The sequence below is a fragment of the Cygnus olor genome, chromosome 1 (assembly GCF_009769625.2).
Source record: "Cygnus olor isolate bCygOlo1 chromosome 1, bCygOlo1.pri.v2, whole genome shotgun sequence".
Lineage (NCBI taxonomy): Eukaryota > Metazoa > Chordata > Aves > Anseriformes > Anatidae > Cygnus > Cygnus olor.
In genome coordinates this window covers 113409870-113435184 of record NC_049169.1, presented here as the reverse complement: position 1 = coordinate 113435184, position 25315 = coordinate 113409870, and the positions used below count along the sequence as shown (strand labels likewise).

The window sequence follows — 25315 nt, the reverse complement described above, 5'->3', positions numbered from 1 at the left end:
GTGGCGATTTTTATGCAGGCAAGTTCACAAGCTTCACCTTTATATTAAAGAGGTTAAACTCTGTACCTTAGAAACAGGGTAGACGCTGCTGCTCCACAAGGGGAGCAGGGGCTGATTTAAGAGGCTGGCAGCAGCAACAAAAGCGGGTCTGGCTCACAAATGGCTGTTCCTAAAAGTAACTCTAACACATTCTTCATGAGGGAAGGATGTCCTTTTTCTCTTTTTGCACAACTCAAAATTTCAGCACATTATTGCTCTTTCTACAGACCCCAAGAACAATACTGAAGTGAAATACGGAATAGTCCTTTTGCCTTTCCCCTCAATTAACTCACACAAAGGTGCAAATGTACAAACAGGGGCTTAACCACAACTTACATTTGCTTATAGAACTCAGATTTGCCTTTTAATTAGATCAATCAATGTCAAAAGATGCTGGAAGGGAATTTTTGGATTGCCTCCAGGATTTTAGGATATCAACAAAGTAACCGGGTCCCTAAATTCAGATGTAAAAGAGAAGTTACGTTGTTTAAAAGAAAAAGAGATGAAACCCCTTCTTTCCAAAACTACACATACCATGACTGCTCTTCCAGCTCTCTCTAACTTGGAAACCAAAAACCAGGTTCCAGCTTTTACCAGACATGTCAGTACAGACACACCATGTTTAAAAATCATCTTCAATATGCTTTCAAATAGCAGTTCATATAAAGTTCAACAGCTTTTAAAGTAAATTTACAGTGGTCAAGTTCAGACTCTATGACAACCAGATGCATTCAAATATGATGATGAATAAACTGAATTATTTCATTAAAATAAGAATTCTCGATCTGCAGTTGCGCAAAAGCCAAAGCTGATTTAGATTTGGCTGCTGTGTTCCCCCCACTGCCCTCCCTGTCCTCTGCCATTCAGTGCAGGCCCGTCTCTGGCACCTGCCCCAGCCTCGTTGAGTCACCTCCGCAGTTCAGCATGACGTAAAATGTTCACCTTTTTCAATCAGTTTTCTGCTGGCTCTATACAACACCAGAGCCCAAGTTTAACTTTCACCTTAAAAGTCTACCCAGTAAATAAAAACCCAACTTCAGCACGTGCAAACAGGTAGTGTATTTACATTCTGCGTGCTACCACCTGGTCAGGGAGAACTTCGTTTGTGTTTTTGTATGGTCTCTGATGTCTGGACCTTTGAGACTGACAGCTCCTAAGTCAGGACCCCAAATCCAAGTACTTGGTGTTGGAAGCGAGGCAGCCATGCTCTACCACTGTGCTGAAATAGAAAGTGGGGTATTCTACTTACGGAGGGAGAACTTCATCGTCTTAGGTGCTGTGTGACACACAATAAAATGGAGATCCTTGCCTAAATAGCTCATTATCTAAACAAACCAAGTTTGTCGACCAAAAAGCATAATTCTTGCCAAACTGCCACAAAGCACCTCGAAGACCACAGCTAACACCTGGTTTGATGTCACTAGTTACAGACCCCACCTCTACTTCTGGAACACAAGTGAAATGTTTACAGGCTCTTCTATATATAGTTTGTGTCTGTCATAATAGTCTACATAAATAAATTTGAAGAAATAAATTTAATCAGGCCTGCCAACTACAAACTCCTCTGACAGCAAAATGAACAAAAAAATGTTCATCACAATAAAATCCGGTATCCTTACTATTCAGCTCTTGGTGTTCTAGCCTACATACGCAGAGACTTCCACAATATGCCTGAAGTCCTAACTCAGTTTGACCAACGCAACAGTAAAGGAGGTATCTGAATTCTGAAGCAAAAATGCTTCTATCCTGAATTACTGCAGCAATCGCATAGGGGACATTCTTTCCATCATCTTATGAGATCTCAAGTTGGAGGAGCTGAAGAAAAGCACTGCTTTCAGAGTTCAAGACACCTCTAACATAAGCACAATGCCATTATTTCTTATGAACTGCACTCAACACATACACTCAAATACATTTCAAAAAATATCACAGGGTACTTTTATTTTACCATATGAATTAACAAATGTAAATACACAATTTGTCAGAATACGTCCTTCAGGAAATCAACTTCATTATAAAAATTACTTAGTGTTAAAGCTCCTTCCTTCAACTGAAGAGTTGAAAATAATCCCACTGCTGCTGACTATTCGATGTCCCATCTACGCTCTCCCACACTCCCTACATCTTATTTGCATACCATTCAGCACTCCTAACTTGGTGGTTGCCCCACGTTTGCGCAACTCACAGAGTATCTCTTCACTGAGAAAACAAAACATTACCCAGGAGCCATTTCCTGTAAAAGGCATAAGCACTGACTAAACCCCCGAAACGTTCTTCTTCCTCTTCCTTTAAGGTAAGCGCGCTAATCGCTGGACTGGAGAGTCATGTTTCCTTTTCTTCCTCTCTGCTGTCATTCTTTGATTCTCTTTTGTACAGATTAAGTGGGACTTGTGGGCAGTCTCCTAGAACATGTGAAAGGCCAGGCGATCTACATAGTCTCACTGCAAGTCAGGAATGAGTTTGGATTCTCTTCACTTGAGGAAGACGCTGAATGGAGGCTCATTTATAGCTCACGCCCGTGCTCTACCAGCTGAGGTCTAAATGATGGAAATGATGGTACTCCCAGCTCCTTCTGGACCTGCTTAAAACAAATTTCCACAGCTTTCTAAAAATAATTCAGATGCCTAATTCCAGAATAAAGAACTCTGAATCTGTCATAAGCATCTTACAGAAAAGTACAATTTAGAAAATACCTCTTAATTTAGAAGGGATATCCTCCAGGGATAGCTTGGACAGCTTCCCCAAAGAATGTAAGAGCTATTAAAACTCCATTCTGAAAAATGTTTAAAGCACTGAGTGCTTAGGGCACGATGCTGGATCTACAGGTGAAATTATGCCTTATAACCGAGGCAATCTGACAGGCCACCACCTCCAGGAAGGGCAGCCCCGCTCCCTTTTCCCCAGGTGCACAGTTCTGCCCCTTTCCTGGGGAGAGCTTCAGTTTTCACACTGAATATATGGCAAAATGAGCTAACAACCCAACCAAACACCGTTCACATCTTTGTCAGGTACTTTTTGTGCCACAAATACGCTAGCTCAGGTTGTGTCCCATTACACAACTCCACACTAAGCGTATGGCTACACAAGCTGACCAGGCTCAGGGCTCCTGCTGAACAGAAAGGCCCAAGTCACAAGCAAGGTTCATCTTCCTGGTGCTCTTCCACCTCATGATGAAACAGTTCAGGTAGCTAAATTGGCGGTAACGATTTTACCTTTTATTTAATATCATTAGCCTTTTGTACTTTGCTTCTTAAGCTGGCCCCGCATAGAAAGGTAAAGCCAAAGCACCAAGAAAGAGAACTTACAATAATGTACAGACAAGGGAGAAAGCGGACAGAGGGACAGTCCCTTGTCATCTGATTCGGCTGCTGGCAAACCAGCTGGGTCGCAGAACCTATCCTGACTTCTGACTGCTGCTTACCCTGCAACACCCAGGCACCGACGAGGTAGGTGTTGCCACGATGACAGCCCCAAGCCCGTCAGAGGGTCGAGCTTAATTCCTCTCCGTCTCGTAAGCCACCTTTGAAGTAGGAAATTACTGTAACTCTTGTATCATGCTCGTGAGGTAATCTCCAATGCACATAGCATCACGAGGCACTCCAAAACTACGGTAGAGACAAGGCTAAGTAGATCAGCAAAAAACTGCACAAATGGGTTTTCCCCTCTTTGTTCCTTCAACGCAATGAATAAATAAAGATGAATAAATAAATGATTCCACTTTTACCTCACATCATTCACTCCAGAACTACAGCCCACAGGTTTATTAGAATACAGACCACTGTCAGCCCCTAAGTTTTGTGTTCTTTTTTTTTTAATAAAATACTAATCATGCTAACAATTTTTCAACTTAACACAATGCAATATGGCTTTAAGTTCCATCTGTAGTTCATTTACCATGGCCTTATTCCCCAGTTAAGGAACCAGTGACCTAGAAAACTCTCATTGAAGAAGGAGATGAATTAAACTTCAGTAAATTTTCATGTATTCTAGTGAAGAAGTCAAAATACTTATTTTTCACATTTAAAACTCTGAGGTCTTGTTTTACTATGTTGCTAGCCTCCATCCCTGCCATTAAGCGTAATCTTGATACATCCCAAGATATGCCATACTGCACAGGTTGTAGGCAGCAAAAGTCTGGAGAATTTTAAATGGCATTATGAGTCATTAGGAAGAATTCAAACACCCTATTCAAGTCATATAAACACGTGGATGTGGACACACGCACACAAAGGGAGAAAAGCCAGCACAGACAGTGGGCACACAGCAACCAGCAAAAGCTTTACTGGGGTATGTTTATCATCACACTGAATAGAAATTTCATCTAATACGCATGGTAGCTCTATGTCCCTATAAAACATGGTTGCAAGTAGCTCATCAGAGACTCCAGTACACTTGCTGGGCCAAATAAGAAATCATTCTTATTTCTTCTATTAAAAAAAAAAGAAAAAAAAAACATCACTAAGCTCAGAGCATATTCGTCATAATGTAATCCAGCTTTCTTAGAATTTCAGCCAGTAATTCCTCAACAAGCCTTGCCCCCCGTGAAGGTATGGAATAGCCCACAGAAAGATCTAGTCATTCAAGAGCCTTCAAAGACCAGGAAACCATGACACCCTTTCATCAAGCGAAATGAATTGCCAATCACCACTAAAACTGTATAAACCTGTATTATTTCCTACCTATCGATATCAAAAACAAGGACTTTCTAGTGTGGAAAGCGTTTTATGAATCTAACAAAAGGTTGCAGAGACTTTACTGTAAGGTGACTCTATTTGAATTCAACAGCTACGAGTTCAAAGTTTGCAACAGGTTACACCTTGTGTCACCGACACACGCACACAGCCCACAACAAACATGAGTTTGCTTTCACTCGGGTAACAGCAAAAGGTTAAAACCAAGGATGAAGGAGCACACAATTGTTAAGCAAATCTAAACATTTCCTGCTACAAAAGAAAAAAAGAAGGGGGACAACATTCTGACACATTCCTCCCTTTCCCAAACCTCACTGCTCTAACACTGATTGACCCAAACGAAAACCAACTTCGTTCGGGTCTGCTTACTGGGTTTCATACACAGGCATGATGCTAAATTATTTGAAGAAATCTGCTACATTTTGATATCCTAAAGGCTTTAAAGGACTCAGAAGAACTTTTTTTTTTTTTTTTAAATAACTGTGTTGAACTTGCAGCCCAAGCTTAGTCTGCTAACTTGAGATAATGTTTTGAATCCCCTTCTGAGTGCAGTCACTATGAAGGAGATGTACGGAATTCATTTTTGAATGTTCTCTGATAGCAGTCGTAAGAAAAAAGTCTAAGATACATCTCTCATCAAGATGTATTTCCTCTATGAGAAAAAACTCTGAGGCCTTTCAGAAGAATCTTGTCTAACTGGGGTTTTATGAAATTCAAAGACCAAGTGGAAGAAGTTGAAACTTTGGGATTGCTTATATGAACTCCAGCAATTCCAGCATACAATTGCTGGGCATTAACTAATCAAGCTAATGCTCTTCAAATGCAAGTTATCTGTCAGTTGTTCAAGAAGCAGACATGGCACTAACACCGATAAAATTATCCATTTAAGTAATGCTAAAAGACATGTGAAGATAATGCATCTTTCTGGTTATTTAATAGTCTCCCCAACAGCGTCAGAAGATGCTAGGGTTCTGTCCAGGGGAGCTTGGTTTACTGCGGTGCTTTTACCTGATAAAAATTCCTAAAATGATTTTAATTAGGTGGGTTGCAGGAAAAAAATGAGGACAAAAAATTAAAAAAAATAAAAAACAAAAGGCTTTGAAATCCTGACCTCACGGACCTCCAAACAGTACTCAAGATCATCGTGTCTGAGGTATCCAGGAAATATAACGGAAAGAAAATCTTTACTGTCTGACTGAAGTCCTTGCAGACTACCAAGAATAGCCTGCTAGATGGAAAGACTCCAAAACAAAGCTGCTTATCAAACAGAATTTTTCTCTAATTGTCTACCAATGTTACTGAACTGGTGTGTTTCATGTAGCCACGTGCTGTGCTTTTTAAAAGAACTGCTGTAAAAAGATAACTTTTGATACAGAGCTGCTCTTTTTTTCCATTTTGTGAAAAAGCTCAACTAAAAGGTCACAAGTGTGATCTGACACACCACACAGATGATGCCAAGAGGTGTCCTTAAGAACACCATATTTCTGGACACATCTGAAACAGCAGAGCAATGTATGAAATTGGAGGGGCATAGCAAAAGAGGGGAGCAACAGATTCAGAGCTCACATCAGGTGCAATAAACAGACCAATTGCAGCCTCATGGACTCATTTCTGCAGCCCTTCATACAACAGTTTCCAGCGCAAGGCAAAAGAGAAATACCATATATGAAAATAGGGCTGTCAAGATGGTCATGAAAGATAACTCTTTCCCCATTTTTAACACCATGTACACAACTGACGTTCAGAAGACGGATTCCCACATGGATTTAGCAGCCAAGGCCTAACCTTCCTCTTTTGCTCAGAGAGGCTCTTTCTCAAAAAGACTTCATGTTAGCTTCCTACTGGACTTACAGGAGTTACTAGAAAGCATGGAGAACTTCATGGCGCCTCAGTTTTCCATGAAAAAACAAGAGACATGCTAACCTGTACAGATAACATCTACCACAGACAGTGTGAAAACACTGAACGGTCTTCCTCCCTTTCCTGAGAGGGTCACGGAAACAGATGACATCCTAAAGTACAAAGATGGCCAAAGTGGGTAGCTTTGAAATTCAGAATAATGAGCCCAAAGGATTTTAGGGAAAAAGGGAAACGAGGCTTTATGAAAAACACAATGGACTGGTGAAGAAGGGAGGGGGAAGACATTCACTAAAAGTTGAAGTATCTAAATCTTTATTTGACTGAGGGGCCTCAACTACTCCTAGAAACCAAGCAACGCCAGGATGTTTATCACAGGCATCACTGAATGTCTTCAGTCATGGAAAAAAAAAAAAACATGCATAAACCAAGTATAAGGAAAAAAGTTTACTTAGAAGTAGACTAGAACAAGACCGAAAGCAGAACAGAAGGTGGATGGGATTAAAAAAAAAAAAAAATCAGGCAAGTCACTGAAGTGATATAACATTTATGAGTAATACTTTTATTTACCAACCAAGTAGGAAGCAAATGAACATTTCCAAAGGCAGCTATTGTAATCCAGAATAGTGTTTGCTTATTAGCATGTATATCCTGATAGCAGGCTGCTTTATAATCTGACTTAGAGCAGCTGCCCTAACAAAACAAAAATCTGCAAGCTCAGGGAGTGGTATGTTTTAGTGCTCCCTCATGTAACAACGCAAAAGTTAAGATGATGTTCATCAGGTTGTGTGTGGAGAAAGCACGCCGTGCATACTGCAGCCTTCAGGTACTCCTGGCTCCAGTTCACCCAAAGGCTTAGAGAACCAAAGGAGATGGGAGGAGAAAAAAAACCACGCAAAAAATGCAAAATTTTTCCTCACTATTACGAAGAGCAACTATATGATCTTCCACGTTTTTATTTGAAGTACCTTTGGATTACTAAACTGTAGATGAAATTTCACCTCTGATATAAGGAATCAACACTCCCAGTACTTTCCCAACTAACTTAAATTTTGTTGATAACCATTTACCTGTAACTGCAACAAAAATGTTACATATCTGAATGCATAGAAGGGAAACAAGAATATAACTCCAGCAGCTCTGGTCACTTTTAAAAAGACAAACAAGCATGGAATTTCTAACATTTTCTATTTGTTTGTTTGTTTTGACATAACCAGTCCTTGTTGATAATATCAGGAGAAACATTTTTCCTGTCTCCTCTGAACAGCAGAACCAAAAAAAAAAACACAAAACTTCTTTGCTCTGCAGTTTCCCTTTGCTATCGATAAACTGTTCACATCCTACAAAGACAGAAAAATACCCTTCATTAGAACATTAACTTCAGAAACTTTAATTCATCTTTCAGTTTCTCCAAGTAGCAACAAACTATATTTTGTGTGCACATACCTGCCTTATGGAAATACAGAATTTAAGTTAAAATTTTAGAAGAGCACAATATTGAGAAGAAATCTATATACTGCATTGTTTTATGGTACTGTTTGGAAAAAATAAATAAATAAAAACTTTGGGTTTCTTAAGAGATTTTCTTCCTTAGAAGTTGAAGCAGTTTTTCCTCTCAGAAGCGTTGTTCTCTCAAGCAGCAAGAGAAAAAGAGAAAGCGAGAAAACATGAGAAAGATCAAGGATGAGAAAACACTGAGTGACCGAAAGACTGAGCAAGGGAGGAAAAAAGAGGAGCTTGAGAGAACAAGCAGTAAAAAAGGATGTGAGACAGTAAGGGCATAAGCTCAAGTTAGAAGAGAAAAGGAGTAAGTGAGAGTGGGGAAGAACCAGCAGATAGGCGCAAGCAAGAAGAGTGCAAGAAACCAGAGGTGTATCAAGAGAGCAAGCAGGAGAGAGAGTTTGCTATCGAGTAGGACCGTCAGGCAGATTTTGTGCGTGTCAGAGCGCAGGCGAGCAGGAGAGCGTCAGAGGGCAGCAGGAGAGACAGAGGGAAGGAGCGCGGAAGCTGGAGATAGCAAGCCAAACTCTGCGAGGCACGGAGCGAGGGAAGAGGGGGCGGGGAGGGCGGCAGTGTGCATGTTTGCGTCTGTCTGTCTGTCACTGCAGTGATTTACTACAGGAGGGGTGGCAAAATTCCTCCGAATGATGTTCTCCATTAAGTAACAGAGCTCTCAGAGCCAGTTAACCAACCCCGGCCTCTTCCAGGCACCCTGTTCCTGTCCACCCACACAGCCCATTCCATTATCTTGTCAAATGTCTCAGCAGCAGCACAGTATACCAGGTCTAGGAACCGATCTGGCTGAAAAGTAACCTGATTCTCCACCCCCCCACACACCCAAGTGTTATATATATAAAATTATGTATTTCAGCCAACTCAGTTTCCAAGTCTGATTCACTGGTTGGTCTTACAAACAGCTGTGCCAACACAAAGCAGGTGGGAACAAGCAGCCAGAATCTGAAGAGAAGGGGAACTGCTTAAGCTGTAATTGCCTTCAAAGAACTGCTTGTTGCACACTTTGCCTTAGAATAACTCTCTCAATAATCCAACTCCAAGTGCTTCAGTGGCTGTACATATTGCAGCATGAACTTCAAATCAGTTTGCTAACACTTATGCTGTAAAAACAACACATACAACGCCATCAGATTTAAATACTGCTCATGTTCCACAGACCTTGTCAATGAAATATTAAAACAAGAGTGTTGCTTTTCACAATTTTGCTCCTTTACCTATTATTTCAAGTTTGGTATAGGTATAGTTCTTGGAAGAGCAAGGTCACGATGAAAACGGGAGAGAGAATCAACGTCGCTTGTGTTTTCCTCCAAATGTGCCGTTCTTTGCTGTGCTGCCCTGCAGCACTCTCTATGCACCGAAATTACGTACCGGCCTACTGCCTTGTCTCATGCTGGAAGATGGTATTGATCTGGGTGAAAAAGAGGTAATGAAGTCTTTCCAAATTTCCCCAAAATTTACGAAGGTATAGTACCAGAAGACCAACAGCTTCATTCTTCTCTCACCAGCTTCTGTCAATTTGCTTCTCTTCTGTGCCACTACTACCGAGCAGTGCCTCAAGACTCTGTGACAAGTCTGACCAGCTGAAACTGGAGCACAGATTATTGCTGGGGAAGAGTCATGTCGTAGAAACTTAGCCAAGTTCGCCTCATGAAAGCCAACCAAACCAAAGCATACAGGAGTGTGGTTTACACAACTGGTTTATGTCTGCACGGGTAACCCACTGTTCTCCAAACTGCTCGCTCTCAAGTGGCTGACCCACAAGATTGAGAAATCAGTCCTGCCAGATGCTAGAGTTAACCTGATAGCTCAGGCAACAGAGGTGTACTAAGAAGAAGGAGATGTTTCAATTATACAAATTGTATGAATATCATATATGTCTCTTTCTGTATGAAAAAAGTTTTGTAAATGTCATAAAATCAAAGACTAAGAAGTTAGGAAATGTTTAAATTAAGGTGGGCTAGATATACAACTCTGTCTCACATTTTGCAACACAACCTTTCACAGTCAAATGCTATTTTATTCATCGAACAGATGTACATTAGGAGGATGGCACACAGAAAACAAAGCTACACAGTAAATGGCAGCTATACGTTAAACGATACTATTTATTGAAATACTCCACCAGTGCTTTCAGAAAGTGAAGGATGTTATCAAATGGGGCAAAAGACTGCAAGCTAAAAGAGACACAAACTCCCTTTGGGATAAAAATGAGTTCTAACTCTAATTCCCTCAAATTTCCAAACAGATCCTAAGTTCCACGAGCAGACCACTATCTGGATGTGCTGAGTCACCCTCCAACCTTAAGAGACTGCTTCTCTGAGTTACAAGGCACTCTGAATATAAACTCAAGTCAAATGCAACTGTAAATACTTGCATCCTGCTACTAAGGCATAAGATGCCTAAACCCCTCAGCTCCACCTTTTATGTCACTGTGTAACTCAGGGCAAGTCACTTTACCTTTTTTGCCTCTCATTTCCCTTGCTAAAAAGTATCTTACCTAAGCAGGTATTCACCTCCTGTTAGTGAGGCAAAAACTGCTTTGTGCTTGGAAAGCAACAAGAAGTGCTATACAAAACGCCCAAAATCACTGAACCCCTACTATCACCCCTAAAAAAGGTTGCCAATAAGGAAGATACAAAATAATAATAATTTGAAAGGGGTTTTTAGTACCAGTTCTGGTATTACTTTTCTTGTGCTTTAGATCCTAACCACTGAAAAACACTGCTTTCATAAGATGCTAAAAGAATCTGTTAGCAGTTGCTAGACTCTGATCCACGCTCAAGATTATGAGAAAGTCACAAACCCCACACTATGTGCGAAGCCTGGACAGCACACAATTATCATCAACCTATACCTAAAAACAACAACAAAAAACTATATCTGAACAGATGCTTCTTTTCTGAGCACTACCCATTCCATACAGTGAATGAAGCAAAAATCCTGTTGTAACTACAATTATATTTACTGCACGATAAAAGAAAGTTCAGACCTCCACTAGGACACAGAGTCAATACACTAAAAGCAAGAGAATCTTCCCATTTTTGTCACTGAGTGCTTGACTTAACTTGGGAATTTTTATGGAAATGGCTGACTCAAAGACAACTACAAAGAGGTATACGTGATTACAGTGTAAGGAGAAAGACCCTACTTACAACATATGGAATACAATGAGTACCTGTTTCCTCTAATGTACAAACAAACTGGCACTGTCAATTTGGGAGCTCATCGTTTCTAGAATACATACAATGAGTAACATGTAGCTCATAAATTGTATTCTGAGCCCACTGTATGCTTGCACTTGTCTCACCTCATATCACAGACCTCAGGTTGCTTTGCTTCACATGAACAAAGTTTTCCTCAAACATACAAAGATTAAAGTTAGGGTTAAAAAAATAGTAGTAATGCTGAGAAAGAACGAAAGCAAAGCACATGAAGAACCCTGTATCAGAAAAATATCAAGGGCAAAGTTTCCACATATGGAAGTCTAAAGGTTAAACTCTTCAACTTATATTCAAGCTCTTGTGTTGAAATAATTGCGTATTCTCACATCTCAATAAAGTTTAGTAGGAACTACAAGACTCAAAATCTTAAGAAAAGAGAGGGAGGCCAATAGCATGGCAAAACACCGGTCTAGGTATGTATGCCTAGAAGGATACTTTCAAAGGAAAGAAAAAGTTAGGATAAAGATACATAAAACGATGAGTGGCACAGAGAAGGTCAATTGAGTCCACTCCCTTTCGTAAGAAATTTTGGAAATACACACTAAAAGGGAACAAATGTAAACTAAGGACACGGAAATCATTTTCACGGTGGAAAAAAAATTGCTAATCTCAATCAAAACATTTTCCTGATGTAAAAAATTCATTAAGAAAAAGAAAATATTGTGATTTATGTTTTTTTAGAATTAGAAATAATCTTTATTACATTGGACAGCGTGAAGATATATATATACATATCAACAGCTCATAAGTTTTAGAACACAAGTCTTCTATGAACTTCTCACTACTAGGAAAATGTTTAGTAACAGGGATTATTCCAATTTAGATTTTCCTTTTTCTCCTTAGATGCTTTTTAAATAAGAATCTAGAAAGTTTGAGATTTTTTTTTCCTTCTATCCGTTACTAAATTAAAGCCCTACACCCTACAAATAGTCTGCATGCATAAAAATCACACAAAAATCATATATCGCTGATCATCCTGATGTTGCTAAATGCAAAGCACCATGTGGATACACTGCCAGAGTTTCAGAAGACCTCTTAAAAACAGGAGTTTGTCACATACATACTCCCCTTTCCTCCAGACACAAAACATGGAGATCAATATTCCCTTATATGACTATATATATTTTACCTTTTTATTTCGACTCCTTTAGAACAGTAGCTAAACTCAAACAAACACTTCAAAATACCTCAGCTCACTTAGAGAAGAAATGTTTCTGCAAATTACGCAGAACAGAAAGTGATTTCCAAACACAATACTTGAACCTTGTGAACTAAATGTTAAACTTATTTTTCCAAGTCTTGAAATAACTGGATGCTCACTAAGAACATCTAGCAGAAAGCCATAACTGCCCTTACTCAGGTATACAATTACTTCCTTGCATTATAACCGGGATGGGGAGTGGGTTGGACCTATACTTTATAACAGAAAACCTTGGACAAACACAGCTCAGACTTGCATACAGATGTTAGTACATTTTCCTTCCTTTATGAACTTCTTATAACTTTAACACAAATATTTTAGCAAAAATTTGTAGTTCAGTTTGCTGCAATGGTCTGGCACTATGCAAACTACTTTAAGGAAAGGGGCATTACGCATTACTTTCAAACACACAATTAGAAATTGCCTCCAAATCTAATGACTCTTTATATGAAAAAAAAAAAAAAAAACATTAAAGTCTCTATCGCATGAAGCAAAGCTGATCTTGGTTTAAGAATTAAAAAAAGCTTTTCATGTTATCATTAACCACTAAGGTAAAGCAGCTAAGTACTTCTATTCCAACGTTTCCACATGTGTAACTGTTTCTCAGGGTTTCACACTAGGCTTACAAAGTTATAACATGACCATAGTGTGAACATGACTGGCTGATTTAACTCCATAGAGATATGTAAATGAATGTTTTTATGGGCAAGAAGACTGAAAGTAGAGTCATATGCACACTGTGAACTGCGAGCCATGACTGCACACTGTCAAAGACACAGGTGAAAATATCACTTAACAAACCCTACAAAGCCAGGAGAGAAATCCTCTTGTAAGGATGACATCAGATATCATCAATGACTTCTACTCACACCTCCACATTATTAAACATTAGACCTTCTATCATCAAACTTTTGTACAACAGCTGACTACTAAATTACAACCACTCCCAGCCTTTCTTATTCACCTGAAGGAAAAGTGAACAAACCACAAGTGCACACATTTACACAGTGCCATAACAAAATGCTACATAGGAGAACATTAGGAATTGAACAGGTATGCATCTCGAAGTCATAAAATTAAATTACGAAAGAAATAATATTTACTTCACATTGTACAGTACATAGAATGGAAATCAGATCCCAGCTAAGGTCTCTAAGTAGCACAACACAAAACCAAACAACTTTTAACTATGATACAACCTTCAACCATAATTTTTAACACAGTATCACATATACTTTTTCCACTCAGCCTTCAACATAAATGAATCATTTATGATGCTGTCTCTAGTAGACATAGTTCACAGAAGACATTAATTCACTTAGAATCTAAGCTTGTAAAATGCAGCGTATATTAGAAATAATAAACCATCAGGGAAAGTTTGAGGAGTTGTGAGGGTCATTCAACGTGAAGCTGCAGTAACTGCAGAGTTAACTGACCCCTCCCCAGCACTGCACCTCCTAGTTTTTCTGATCCAGGGGCAAGAAAAACGCAGTGTAAGTTTGGAGCCTTAGCACACGCAGAACTTGACTTGAGCAAAAACATGATTTTGGTGGGAAGACACGGACAGATATACAATCACGCTGATGTTCAACATTTGCAGGCCTGCATAAGGCCTGCCATAAAAATCTCAGCTTCTGAAGGCACGTGATGACATTGACAGGAAAGTCACCCTAAAAACTGGAACACCGGATTCTAAACTGAGCATCTGATCAGAGTGGAAAAATATATATTCAACTGTGTTATTTCACAAGTATGATCCAGTATTTCTCGGATTTATGAGTAACTTCTACAGAAAGGGAAACTGCCGAGATCTTCAAGCAACAATCACTTCTTGTAACATTAACAAAGACATCAATACATTTCAAACACTAACTTGCAATTTTTGGCATACCATTAAATTAATGCCTGCTTATCCACAAATTAGAAGAAAAATAGAAAGAATAACAGCAAAGAAACCAGAATCAAACATGCTCAAGGAATGTCATTGAGCTTTCCATACCAATTGGATTTTGAAAGGAAGTATATTACAATTTTATTTGTCTATAATCAAACACATACCCTAGATGTATTTCATTTATAAGTCCTGTAAAACTGTATGTGTTTATATATGGTTATGTATTTCTAAGTACCCAAAAGAGCTGCAATTACACCTGGACAGACTGACCAGAAGTCAGCGAAAGGAAATCCACAGTGCTCAGGAAAACAAAGAACTGAGTAAGTAGTGATATTTTAACTTCTCTACCTGACAGGACTCTTCTTTTTACACCTTCCTTCAGTTTAAACTGGTCCCTCTATAAAGCAAGTGGATGTGCTGTGCTCCGGTTGGCTCCTCAGCACCACATCCACTGGCAAAGTACAGCAGAAGCTGTTAGTAATTTACGCAGCTCACAGTGACACCAACGAGGATTTGAGCACATCGAGGTAAACAGGATTTCAAACGAACAAAAATGCTAGCTGCATGTGTTTGAGGCCAGGAAGCAAAAAAACTGATGAACAATAGGTTTTCAGGTCACTAGGATTTAAAACTTTTACTGGCACCTTGGATTTAATCACTAAAATACATTTAACGATGATTGTGCCAACTAGTCATTCTACTAGCTTGGTTTTTTGAGTAACTCAAAATTCACTCTGAGTTTTTTCAGCTCTGTTGTGAAAGAATAACTCTGCCACCAGAAAGCAATTTGTACATGTCCATTGCTCTCTTATTTCACTATCCAAACAGTTATTGAAGAGAAAGAGGAAACTATTCAACATGTAGACGTATTACGACTTTATTAACCTTTCTTTTAACTGACTCAAATCACAGTTTGTTTTTATTTATCTCTGGGAAAAAAAGAAAACCAGAAAGCTTTGGAACTTTATGTAATACCTAAATTCTTGGTTTCTCACAGCTGCAACAAACAGTGACACTTAGCTGAGTTGATTTCACTTTCATTTACAGTTTCACTTTCAGGTACTTAGGGCTACAGATCCTAGAAACTTTGCAAGGAGTAAGTTTACGAATAAGTGCTAGTTTATGCTATTTTAATTACAGAAACATTTTCACTGCTTTCAAATTTAAGAAATGCTAAAATCAGAGAAGAAATTAAACTGATTATGTCTGCAATACAAGCTAACTGAAATAGCTACTGCCCAGACTCCAGAGGCTCCAGAGTATTCATACTGTAGGGACTTGGGCAAAGCTGACTGGGAACTATCTGCTGCAGCTGCCTAGCCCTTCAGTTGGTGCTCTCCCCGTAAATCATACGGACAGGACACTTTGGAATGAATGAGGATGTGATAACGTCACTGTCCCTCATGTTGGGACTCCCCACCTCTGTCCTTATCAACAATGGAAAAATTTACCTGTCCTTTAAAGGGAAGGGAAGGGAAGGGAAGGGAAGGGAAGGGAAGGGAAGGGAAGGGAAGGGAAGGGAAGGGAAGGGAAGGGAAGGGAAGGGAAGGGAAGGGAAGGGAAGGGAAGGGAAGGGAAGGGAAGGGAAGGGAAGGGAAGGGAAGGGAAGGGAAGGGAAGGGAAGGGAAGGGAGGGAAGGGAAGGGAAGGGAAGGGAAGGGAAGGGAAGGGAAGGGAAGGGAAGGGAAGGGAAGGGAAGGGAAGGGAAGGGAAGGGAAGGGAAGGGAAGGGAAGGGAAGGGAAGGGAAGGGAAGGGAAGGGAAGGGAAGGGAAGGGAAGGGAAGGGAAGGGAAGGGAAGGGAAGGGAAGGGAAGGGAAGGGAAGGGAAGGGAAGGGAAGGGAAGGGAAGGGAAGGGAAGGGAAGGGAAGGGAAGGGAAGGGAAGGGAAGGGAAGGGAAGGGAAGGGAAGGGAAGGGAAGGGAAGGGAAGGGAAGGGAAGGGAAGGGAAGGGAAGGAAGGGAAGGGAAGGGAAGGGAAGGGAAGGGAAGGGAAGGGAAGGGAAGGGAAGGGAAGGGAAGGGAAGGGAAGGGAAGGGAAGGGAAGGGAAGGGAAGGGAAGGGAAGGGAAGGGAAGGGAAGGGAAGGGAAGGGAAGGGAAGGGAAGGGAAGGGAAGGGAAGGGAAGGGAAGGGAAGGGAAGGGAAGGGAAGTTAGGCTGTCTCATCACTGTGTACTTTCCAGTCAAGAAAAAAAGGAGCTGCTTTTGTGATCCATGCTCTCAGACAAGCAAGCCATAATTAAGCACCCACAGACACTGGACAAGACTCATAAATATATGAGTATTAGAGGAAATGGAGCTAAAGTCCTAGTAAAGCTGGGGTATGTACTCACTAAAGACCTAAAGTAAAAAAATACATTTGTACTGGCAAAAGCAATCGAGCTATTTTTTAATATATGCTTAGATAAAAACAAATGAAACCAGAATTTTATCTCCCTTCCTCATAAAGGAAAAAGATTAATCTATGGATATCAAACTGTTACGAGCAACTAATGATTAGGTCACTGCAATTCTATGGGTATATTGTGTCACCTCCAAGAGAAAGTACTATGTAACTGTACATATAGAATATGTCTTTCTAGAAGGAACAATTGTTTCTAGTTATCAAAAAGGTGGTGGTTTTTTCCAGTGTTTTTAAAACTTCAGTAGACTATAGCTCCCATAACTTTCCTCTTGAAGGACCCACAGAGGTGAGGAAGGAAAAGGAGAGTATTCCTCTTTGCAAAGCCTTGTTGACTTTTTCCCCCAGTCTTAGGTTTACAAGAAAAACATTTGCTCAGAACGGCTTTTGTATTATTTCGGTCTTAGAGCAAAAAAGAAGTCTGACTAATCAGACTTGAGTCTGATTAGCAGAAAAGTTATTACACTTTTTAAAAAAAAAAAGTTCCTTAAACTCTTACTGAAAAAGGAAAAAAGATGGAATTGTAAAGTAACTTAACAAATAATCCATTGTATTCAGTTATGAAGACAAAAGTAGCAGTTCTCTGTAAATAATCCTATTCTACAACAACAGGATCTATTTACAAAAGGATTTCAGAAGTTATACAAGTCTCCCATGCTTCCATAAAACAAAGATATCAGGAAAGATTTTTACTTCACTTTGGAAAGTAGTTGCCCAAACAGCATCAAAAATTACTACAGAAAGACTAAACATATACCAGTCTTCAATTCCTTCTCAAGAACTTAAGTTGTAACAGCAACTTTCAACCTATAGTCCTGTAGCCAGGGTTAAAACCACCTGAAATAAAGAGGTTTTAAGAGGAACACTGAAGAGAGAATTTAACTATAGCAAGAAAATTGCTTCTTTGGAAAGAGTCACTACCCTTTTTCAGTTCAGGTAAAACCATAAAATAGCATCATAGCAAATAAAGGTACAGGGTTTCATGAGTTTTATTAACTGGTCTTCTTGCACACTACCATACGAGCAGGTGGTACAGCTTCATACATGTTAGCATAACCTAATGGGAATGGACTTTTTCACGTTATATTTTAAGGTGTTGACTAACTCATTTGAGCTAAAATAACAAAAATCTCACAGTAAGGTCGTTAAGGCAAAGCCTAACCAAACAGTTAGCCCAGACACGTTCCTTCACAAGGTCCTATTGGAATTAAGAGTTTTAAAATACAATATACATGTTAGCAAGTATGTCCTAGTTAAATGTTACTTTAAAAGCTTCGAGGAGACACAGTTTTTACTTGACTCCAGTCACGTTTTTCTACTTTGTGTAAACTATCTACCAGCCTTAGAAGTCATTTATGGTCATCGCATGTTAATTCCTAGTCCATGCAAAACCCACATACTTTAAAAATTGTTAAATTCCTGATTACTACATCCTTATTTTACACAAGTGAGGGGATGCTACCCATAAATTGACACTGAGACAGAGAACACTTGGCTGCTATTAGGTAAAATTATCCTTGTTGCTGCTTCTCTGTAACTGTCCAGCACGGGGGAGGGGATTCCAATGGCACCTCCTAAACCCACCTGAGTATTGATTTGGGAACTGATCACATAACAGACTTCCGTACCCCTTTGCCTGAAAACAATATTAAACTACTGTAATGTATAAATGTGTAATGCAACAATTTCAGAGAAGGAATTGCCCTCTTTCTGTGATTTAAGATGACCATGCCCTGTACTCAATTTTGAACAAATTGCTTAGTTCACTGAAAAAAAAAACTCAATAAGCTTCACAAACTTTGATACAATTTTTAATTCACAAAATAAATGTAAATTTATCACACGCATTCTACTTCAGATCGCAAATAAAGTGGCTCTGGTTCTAAATACTTCATGTAAGCCAAAAACATTAAGCATAGCCTACAAAAGTAGTCTATATAGATACACACAGAGTTCACTCAATATATAGAGATAATAGTTAACAAATACTAGCTCATATTCAGAGTTATTTTCAGTGATATTATTCTAATTCTATAAAGTATAATTAATTTTCCAAAAATATCCAACCTACAGAGGTTGGGGGAGTACAGAAAAAGAGAAACAAGTTTTACCAAAACTTCTTTGGGCTACTCTAATCCAAAGAGATAAGTTGAATTCTGCTCAGTTACTAGCAGATAACTAAGCACCACTACGAACAATACATTTGCTTATTTATCACCAGACATCATCGACGTATTCTTCAGCTTTACCAATACAGTTATAAAACAAGTTGTTACCTCGTCCTCAGACAGGTCCCTACAATGCTATACCCATGTAAAAGTGACTATGTATACCTACTGGCCAAAGTTGTTACCACGCTCTCATTGGGATTAAAACAGTAGGTTGTCAAAACCACGCTTGTTGATTTATTTTGTAGCCAGATATTCTGCCTTTGTTAATTTTAAAGAACAATGAATGTTTATTTCCCCCAATGACTGTGGAGTAATAGGAGAACTAAGTAACAGCAGCAATCTAGACACACGATCAAAGAACCCCTACATAGTCTTTGGACGGACTAAACCGAGAACTTCAAAGCTGACTGCGATTCAAAAATGCACCAATTTCGAAATTTCAAATTATGGGACTTCTAATTGTGCTTTCTGATGCTGCGCCGGTGGGAGGGAAAGCCTCAGATGGGCTCCCTCTCTTCCTAAAAGCCCCGTCAGCTAGCCGCTCAACCTCAGGAGCCCTCTGCGTACCTACGCCCAAGCGCTTCACCCTTTCTCCCCCACCCGGCGGGGTGACAGCACCCTGAGACAGACTTGCAGCCCTCCTGCACCGGCCTCCACCATCCCCTGCAGCCCCAGGGGAGCCCCCCGAGGGCAGGCCCCCGCAGCCCGGGCCACAACAGGTGCCTGCCCAGCTGATGGCCCAGCTCCTGCCGCCCCCCGCTCCCGCCCGCCCACCGCAGGGCGTTGCGCAGCAGGGCCGGGGGATCCCGGCGAGCTCCCTTCCTCCATATCCCCGGGCACGGGGCCCTCCCGGCGTCTCCGCTTCCCCGGCTCGGCCTCTCCCGGACACCGAGAGGGGGAAAGGGCCGCGGAGGCCGCCGCCCGGTCCCGGCAGGGAAGGACGGAGGCAGGGAGGGAGGCCGGCCCCAACGCCCGGCGCGGCCGCGGGCCCTGCCGGCTCCGCTCAGGGTCTCGCCGGGCCCCCCCGCGCCCTCGCCGCCGCCTCCTCCTCGTCCTCCGCGCCTAAGATGGCAGCGGGGCTGCCCCCGCGCTGCGCCCCCCTCGGCCGCGCCGGGCCGGGCCGGGAGGCGGCCCCAGCTCGTCCCGCTGCGCAGCTCGGCGCCGCCGGCTCCGGGCGGCTCGCTTACCCGTCCGGGTGGCGGTGGGCCCCGCGCTCCGGCGCGGCTCCTCCCGGTCGCTCGCTCGTTCGCTCGCTCGCTCGAGGCCTCTCTCCTCGCAACGCCCGGCCTCGGAACACGGGGCCCCGGTGCGGCGGCGGCGGCGCCTCCCTCCCGGTCCGCAGCCCGGCCGCCCCGCCGCGCTCGGGCCCTGCGCGGCTCGGGGCACACGGCAGGCAGCGTCCCGCGGCGGGGTCTGCCCGCTGCGCGCCTTCCTCCCTGCGCGGCGGGCAGGGAGGAGGAGGAGGAGGAGGAGGGGGCCCGGCCCGGCCCGGCGGGCGGATCCGCGGCGCTTCCCGGCCGGGCTGGGTTTTCTATCGCTCACAAAATGGCGCGCGTTCCAAACCTGCGCAGCGCCCGGCGGCGGCAACGGCGGGGCCCGGCCTCGCCTCGGATCGGAGCGGCTCAGCGGCGGCGGTGGCGGCCTGAGCCCCGGCCAGGCAGCGCGGGGACAGCGGCGGGCGGGCGGGGGGAGGAGGAGGAGGAGGAGGAGGAGGAGGAGGAGGAGGAGGAGGAGGAGGAGGAGGTGGGGTGGGGGGGGAAGCGCAGCGCCGTACCGAGCCCCCGGGAACTCCTCGCTCCCTCCCTCCCCCGCCTGCCAGCCGCTACCTCCTCCCCCTCCCTGCCTCCCCGCTCCTCCTCCTCCTCCTCCTCCCTCACGAACCGGCTCTGCTCCCCTCACGCCGCAGCCACAGCCCGTGCCCACGCCGGGGGGCTCAGCTGCTCGCCTCACCGGGGGGGACACAATTTATTATTTTTTATTAACTTTTTATATTTTCGGGAAGGTGCGAAAGGAAAAGAAAAAAATAATAATAATTATAAAAAAAAAAAACACACCCGCGGTTCAGGCGGGAAGGTTTTTTTTTTTTTTTTTTTGAAAAAAGCTTAAAAAAAAAAGCTAACTGACAAAATGGCGGCGGGGCGAGCCCGTTGCCGGGGCAACTGTCAATCACCCGGCCCACCCCGCCCGGGCGGGTAGACGGCGCTGACGTGGGGAGGGAGGGGAAGGGAAAGGGCGGGGCCCGCCGTCGCCCTGGCAACCGCTGCCGCCCCGCCCCCCGACGGCTGACGCTGCCGGCCGGGATGGCCCCGCCGCGCCGGGGGGAGGGGCGGGGCGCGAGGCCGGTAACGGCTCTCGGGGGGGCGGGGGGAGAGGTGGCGCCTTCCCCGTCCTGAAGGGGGCGCCGGGCGGGCGGGGTTCCCTCACGGCCCCAGCTGCACGAAATGAAGGTGTTCCGCCCCAAAACAAGCTCCCGAAAGTTGCCTCACACGGCGTGCTATGGGTGTGTTCTGTGAAGAGAGTCCTGAGGGAGGGCTCCGAGTCGCAGAGCGGTTTAGGAGTCTGCACAACCAGCCCAAACCTTCACCGGGACTTTATTTGCTATTGTTTTTATCGTTTGTTTCATAAATGCCCACAAGGGTCAAAAAAGTAGAGTACGGCCTTTATCTAATATTTTAATGCCATCCTGTGATATTTTAATCGTTTTAGTTCACAGTCAGCCTCCTTGAGGAAATCAGGCCACATTACCAACACCTGTTCCATTAGCACTTTCTCCTGTTCTAATATCTTTCTCTCGGCTTAAAAAGTGAAATTAAATGACCAAAGGTAGGGAGACAGGTACAGCGACAACCAAAGTCCTTCAAAAATCTAATCACCACTTTACAAATACAGTATCACAAGCAGTTCGACCAAGCTAAAAGTTTGTTGCTGCTGAAAATAGCAGTCCGCTGTCTCTCCGCTTTCAGCCATTCAGTCCTCCTGCCTCTTTTTACATCAGAAACAAACTAATTGAAACACCTAGCCACAAAATAAATAAATAAATTTGTTGTATGGCTAGGATAAATGCTGATACCGAGGAGATCAGGAAGTGTGGCAGTGGGATCTGTGGGACAGCATAGCATTAGGTTAGATTAAACCACCCATGAAATTGCATGGAAGGTGTCTGGGAGCACCATGACTTAGGCAGTCATTTCTCATCCTCCTCAGCCCCCAAAAGATTGAGAGGTCACTTTGAGCCACTTTTGACACTTCTCTCTCTACCTTAGAGTATGATCAGAAAGCAGTTCTTAGCTCAAGATGAGGAAAGCCAACACCCATGTTCTGCTGGGTAACAAAGGTGCAGAATCACCTGCTTCTACCCAAGGACTCCCAAGTCAGCATCATCAGGTTTTGGCCTAAGATACATGCACACACTATACATTACACTAAAATCTCTCTGCCATTCTGTGTGAATGGGAATGTGCTGTGGCAGAGTAATTTCTCTGTTCCTCACCATAGGTAACTACAAATCTCATAGAAACTTATTATACCAGTTACTGTATTACAGTATGTTACAGTATGTACCTTTTTTGGTGGTGGTGGTGTATTTTTTTTTTTTTTGCCGACACTTACACATATTACCATTTTCTCATGCATTTGTGCATTTGTGCTCAATAGTCCTCTACTTTTATTTTGCTTGCTGTACCCAAGCTTGCTGAGATGGGAATGTGACAACTTGGGCCAAGTTAAAATGTCTTTTAAAAGGTGATGACCATTTTTTTCAAATCTAATTTCTTCTACTTTGTTCTACATAATAATGAGTTATCACATCTTACTTTTTTTTTTCTTTAGGAAAGAATGGACTGTCAAGAGGGGAATTGTTATATTATTTTTATTATCATTCAAAAAGCTCCTAAGGATAGGTTGACATTTCAGTGCCCCACTTTAAATCAGGAGCTTGTATATATTTCTCATGAATACAAAGACAGGCTCCTGAGAAATGCTTGGTTTTCTCTTCCAAAAAGACAAACCTCTCAGAAAGCTGAATATTTGGGGTCAAAAAGAACAATAATAAGTAGAATGATTTAGAAAAAAAAAATGAGGAAAAAAGTACACACACACACACACAAAAAAGGAAAAAAAAAAAAAAAGAAAGAAAAAAAAAAGAGGAGGAAAGCATCCAGCATGGAGAAATAAGATTTGGGAGAAACATTATTTTCAACAGACTTGAGAAATAGAACAGATGTAAAAGAAAACAAAACAATATAAAAGTTTTCTTAGTTCAGTAGGTAAAAGGTGGCACAATCTGCAACTCTGAAAACACTGAATTACAGTATCCTAGTGGGACAGAAATTCACCTTACAGTCTACCCTGGTTGACTATTTTGCCTTTCCTTCTGTCTCTCTTTCAGTATAGTGAGAAATATAATCCTTCCTGTTTTCCATTTTTGTGGTGTTCATTTACATCTATGCTGTCAACAGAGTAGACTTAGGACCAGTGCAGAAATGGTTGTAATTGGAAATTGTAATTGAATTGTAAAGGATCCAAAAGATCCCAAAGGTGCAGAGCTACCACAGAAAGCATGCTGTAGAAACAGGGTTTTTCACAGACTGATGGCAGTTATTATTAGTATTGGGGGGGGGGGGAAGGGGGGAGGGAAACAAAGATTTTGTCATCTAAAGGAAAAACAAGAGGATATGGTACAACAGACAAATATAAAGTCATAAATAAATACTTGTATTTTCCTATTTGCTTCCTCTTATCAAAGAAATAGAGCAGATCAATAAATCAGAGGAAAAAGTTGAAAATTACATTCCTTTCATGCTTTGAGGTTTCTACTTAGTAAAGAATATTAAAGACTTGTTAGGTTTGCTTGTTCTGTAATTGTTTTCTTTACAATTTCTAGTAGTGGAAACTGCTGCACAGGAAACAGTACTTAAGTGGATAGACTACTGGTGTGATAAACATGGCACTAATCATTTCAGAACCTTCCTCACTTCCTGCCAATTACCAGGACTTCGTATCTCAAGTGAGGAATCTCTACTCAGGTATGTAACTGGTGTTTGAACATAGCACGTTAGTTATTCAGCCCAGCATTCTGCCAGTGGTAGACTTAAAGGTATATAGCCATGCCAATAGTTATCCTCCTGGCTTTCTGAGCACACATTATATCAGTAAGACTATTTCTACCATTTCTGGGATGAAGCAGTTTTCCTAGTTAAGGAGCTAAGTACTCTATGGAAGATGCTTCGTATCCTGTTGGCCTGGCTCCATGTCTTTCTCCTGCTTCAAGTATAGATAAACTGTGGTGGTGTTGTTTCAACCACACAGCTGCATGATAGCAGAGTGTGATTATGGGTAACATATTCGAGATTTTCTCTTTTCAGTCTTGCTACATTGAGTAGAGGGGTCCATTTCCCTCTTCACCCTAGGTTCTGGAAAAGCCCTTGTAGCCATGCAGTTTTTCCTTTGGAGTGTGTGCATTTCTGTCTGAACTCCAGGCTTCTTTCGCATCAGCCATGGGGACTGTGACCTTTCCAGGGCTTAATATTCGTACTTTGAACAGATGCTTCAATCTAGAAGATGCGTTGTGCCAGCAGCAATTCAATCCTTTGTGTCCTGCGTATCCTCTGCAAGAGTGGCCTCCTTAGCTCAGCAGACTGGTCTGATCTTAGAAGATCTTCAGAAAGGACTTCTTCACAGTGTAGGTAAAAGGTTATGTCAACTGTTCTGTTAACTTGTGTTTCTCAGGCAAAGCCACCATGTAGCTCAATCCCTTTGGTGCTGGGCCACAATCTGAAGTTAAGTCCCCAAAGAAGTTCTTCGCTCTGGGTTACGTCATTAACACTTCAGAGAACGCCATAGCAGCTCTCAGACAGACTTAATTCTAAATCAAACCATCATCTGGAGTGAGCAGCTTGTGTTTCGCCTGTCAAAAAGGTGCTGCTAAGTAACTAATGTGGTCCATCTCTTTTTAGGCCAGAGAGGTTGCCATGGTAACCTATCTGAATGTAGATGGATATGCTTTTGAGTCATCAGCAGAGCCTGGCTTTGATAGTACAGGGTTTGGATTGACAGCCAGTACTGCATGTTGTGTAGGTTGGCACGCCTCTGGACCAGAAGGTCCTGGAATTGCTGCTGTTGCTGCCGGATGAGGCTTGCTACCAAAAAAAAAAAAAAAATGTGCAGCTCCCTGAGTTTTTTCTAATATTCTCTTGAATGGTTGTCATGTATTCCTTGCTGTTGTCGCTCTGTAAAGAGGCAGGCTGAAGATCAGTCTTCTGAATATGACAAGTTCCTCACTGCAATTTCAAAGTTCTTTCAAAGTTTTTCTGGGGGAAGAAGTCTCTGGGA

General features: G+C 42.2%; 1 protein-coding gene across 2 annotated transcripts in view; it reads right to left on the bottom strand.

Annotated features, from left to right (window-relative positions):
* Positions 1-20804, bottom strand: part of DYRK1A (dual specificity tyrosine phosphorylation regulated kinase 1A) — a 91539-nt gene extending 70735 nt beyond the window's left edge. The window contains exon 1 of one of the 2 annotated variants that reach the window (XM_040577469.1): positions 20549-20804. The gene's annotated coding sequence lies outside the window, so the exon portion shown is untranslated. Of the gene's footprint in view, positions 1-20172; positions 20311-20548 lie in introns of those variants that run through there. The other variant, XM_040577478.1, reaches the window with a different exon arrangement.
* Between the last annotated feature and the right edge of the window lie 4511 nt (positions 20805-25315).